Source organism: Priapulus caudatus, unplaced genomic scaffold, assembly GCF_000485595.1.
Source record: "Priapulus caudatus unplaced genomic scaffold, Priapulus_caudatus-5.0.1 Scaffold2814, whole genome shotgun sequence".
NCBI lineage: Eukaryota > Metazoa > Priapulida > Priapulimorpha > Priapulimorphida > Priapulidae > Priapulus > Priapulus caudatus.
The window spans coordinates 1-3,790 of NW_014579875.1; positions in this window are offsets into that span (position 1 = coordinate 1).

The window sequence follows — 3,790 nt, forward strand, 5'->3', positions numbered from 1 at the left end:
TGCTGTCTGCTGGTGAATCCACGCATCGAACCTGTGTCACTTTGAAGGGTGACTGGCTCAAACGTCACAGCTGGTCCGTGACCAGCGATTCCAAACCCAAAGAGCAGAGCAGGAAGACAAGCCTCATGTGCTTGTGGATTCCATTACAGCAGTAACTTTGTTTCCATAGCAGGTTCGTGTTGGCCTTGTGCTCTAAGCAATGCCACTCGCCTACCAGGTCCGGGCCAGTAGGCAGGCCGGCGGCTGCACCCGCCACGCGCGGCACCCGGCTGTGCGCTGCAGGGGCTGAGGAGGACCCCTAGTGTTGCAGAGGCTGAGCGTACGTCCGCTGCCACTGCACCGAAACGTCCTGCACTGAAAAAGACACGTCGCAGTGTCCCATTTCCAACAAGGGATGATGTCCTTGGCGTCTGCTTGCCAGTAGATAGTTCTACCCGGCTGGAGATAAGTGCCAAGGCCCCTCAAGTCTCGGCGGCAGATCGGGATCCTCGGAATTGGGATGGCGGAGTAACTGCGGGTCTGGGGCTGATGGATGCATCGCCCGACCATTATGTGGGAGGCCAGCCGGAAACTATGGGTTTCCCGGTCGTGAGCCATGAGTCCCACGCTCATCGCTCAGCGATGGTACATGGTATCTCCCCGTTTGAGGCAGTCCAAAGACGGCCGGACGTCAGTGGGAGTGGACGGTGGAAGGCTGAGTCGCTCGCCCCACCCACACGTCTACCCCGTGGCCAAGTCTAACAGGCAGAGCAGCGAATCGCCCTGACGAGGGTCTTCGGCAGGGGGCCGGAAATGTCTAGCTGGGACCGCGAAGGTCTGCTTGGGCATACCAAGCCGCAGACCCCGATGAGGTTGCGCACATTCTCTGGACAAGGGTCCGAGCCGTTAGACACGTTTTTCTAGCATTTCGACGTTGTAGCACGTCACAATGGCTGGACTGCTGCGGATCGCATCTGGCTGCTGCCCTGGACTACTCGGCGTCTGCCGTTTTGTACGAATGTACGGGTAAGTCCTCCGAGGAAGAGATTCGCTGGGCGTTGACGGCTAGGCTGCAGCCTCCCGGCTCTGAACTCGACCGACGGCTCCGGCTCAATGAGCGGATAAAGCAGCCGACAGAGAGCTGGACTGAATTCGCACGAGAGTTAGAACAGCTGGTCGGTAAGGTTGAGCTCGGACTCTCTCGATTGCTGGTGCTCCGTGCAATTACAGACGCGACCCAGAAAATTTACATAATGGACAGAGATGACGGTACGGCGGAATGCGCAGCGCGGGCCGCTGATCAGTACGAGTCAATTACGAGGTCAACTCGGGGATCCGTTCCTTGTAAGCCAGAGGCTAGCCCGGTGGCCACCACACAGGCGCCAATTGGGACTAATCTCCTTCAGCCTGGGAAGGTACAAATCCCATCAGAGGGCGCAGTAATAAAATCTTCGGAGTCCCAGTTGCTAGCTGCGGCTTTGGAGCAAATTACCACCTCAATACAGGCACTGATGGCGGGGGACGCTAAATGCGCACCGCATAGGGCCAGTGGAAAAGGTTGGCTAAATTCACGGGCAGATGGCCAAGCGGAGCAGCCAGACTCCGTCGTACTCTCGCGGGAGTCAGCCACGCCGTTGGACCCGGTCCTTGGATACGAACTCGGGAAACGGGTAGTGGCCAGCCCATGTGAACACCCGCATCCAGTACGCGATTGTTCCGGGCTATGGCCTGCCCAGGTGACGAGTTGTAAGCTTCGACCTCGGCCGCAGGCTGCCTGGCAGCTTCCAGTGGAACTCTGCGGCCAAGTGATTGACTTCACTGTGGACACTGGCACGGAAATTTTGCTACTGGATAGGGCAACCTACCTCTCGTTACCCCCGTGTAGGCCTGGCCTGCAGGAAGTGGAGACGACGTTGGTAGATGCTCAAGGAAATGATATCCCTGCAGTGGGGGGACTGTGCACGGACCTGGCCATTTACAGCAGGCAGTATACCCACAACTTGCTTGTTGTGGAATCGAGTCTTCGCAGAGGGTTGCTCGGACTGGACTTCATGCGTGACCGAGGGTGTCAGCTTGATGTAACCAGAGGACATCTGACCATTGACGATGTCTTGCACGTGCTGCATGAGAAGAATGGGTTGCAGAAGCGAGTGCTGCATGCAGCATTCCGCACGGTACTTGCTCCGAACCACGGTACTGTGGTAATAGGTAAGTTTGCCAAAGATCTCTGGCCCAAAGACATGCTAGCAGTGGCTGAGCCAACTACAAAAGTTTGAAAGAGTTACGGAAGAAGTGGAGCTCTCATGGCCCGATGTCTGTGGATACCAGCGGGCATGACGTTCCTCTCTCTGTCGTGAACTCGAGAGACGCAGAGCTGGTCATCAACGCTGGTACCGAGCTAGCGTGGCTAGAACCGGTCGCGCACGTTGCGCTGGCAGAAATCCGAGAGAACTCAGAAGTTGAGGTTGATAGCAAACCAACTGAGGTCCCTGGTCATCTTCAACCTCTGTTGGACGGGGTGGATGAAGCTCTGACTCACAAACAAAGGATGACTGTAGCAGAGACGCTCTGCCGGTATGGCTCTTTGTTCACCGCTCCTGGTGAGAGGTTGGGTCATACTGGTCTCGTGCGGCATACGATTAATACGGGTATGCACCCCCTTATTAAGCAAGCCCCTAGACGCTGTGCATTGACGAAACAAGAGGTGATGGACAAGGAGGTCGAGAAAATGCTTCGGGATGGCATGATCCGTCCGAGTAATAGCCCGTGGGCGTCCCCTGTCGTGCTAGTGATGAAAAAGGATGGCAGCACCCAGTTTTGTGTAGACTACCACTGTATGATTGAGGTTACCATCAAGGATGCGTACCCCTTTCCAAGGATCGACGATACGTTGGATTCCCTGGCCGGTGCCCAGTGGTTTTCCACAATCGATCTGACGAGCGGGTATTGGCAGGTTGAGATGGACTCAAAGGATGCTTCCAAAACGGCGTTTAGTACCCGTCAGGGTTTGTTTTATAAGGTTATGCCCTTCGGGTTATGCAACAGTCCAGCGACCTTCGAGCGGTTGATGGATCTGGTCCTTCGTGGCTTGCAATGGACGGAGTGTTTGGTCTACCTCGATGATGTGATCATTTTCAGTCAGTCATTTGAGAAGGCGTTGGCCAACCTCCACTATGTGTTAGACCGATTGGCGAATGCCGGCTTAAAGCTCAAACCGACAAAGTGCTCGCTATTCCGGAAAAGTGCCTCGTATCTCGGACATGTTGTGACGGCCGGTGGCGTCCATTGTGATCCGGAGAAGGTCAAAGCGGTAGGACAGTGGGAGGTGCCGCGATCTGTTGCAGAGCTTCCTGGGATTCGCGAATTATTATCGGCGATTCATCTCAGGCTTTGCTACTACCGCGCACCCACTGACGCAGCTTACCCGGAAAGGTGTCGGTTTTCGGTGGTCAGAGAAATGTGAGGAGGCCTTCAATACGTTAAAACGGCAACTCACCTCTGCTCCGGTACTTGCATATCCACAGGGAAATGGGGAGTTTATACTGGACACCGATGCTAGTGCATCAGCTATGGGCGCTGTTCTGTCTCAGGTCCAAGATGAAGATGAGAAGGTTATAGCCTATGCCAGTAAGACGTTCGGTCCAACTCAGCGACGGTATTGCACTACGAATCGCGAGTTGTTAGCTGTCGTAACGTTTGCCAAGCATTTCCGTCACTATCTGATCGGCCGGCCGTTTCTGGTCCGAACAGTTCACGCCTCCCTGACGTGGTTCCTTAACTTCAAGGAGCCGGAAGGCATGGTGGCTCGGTG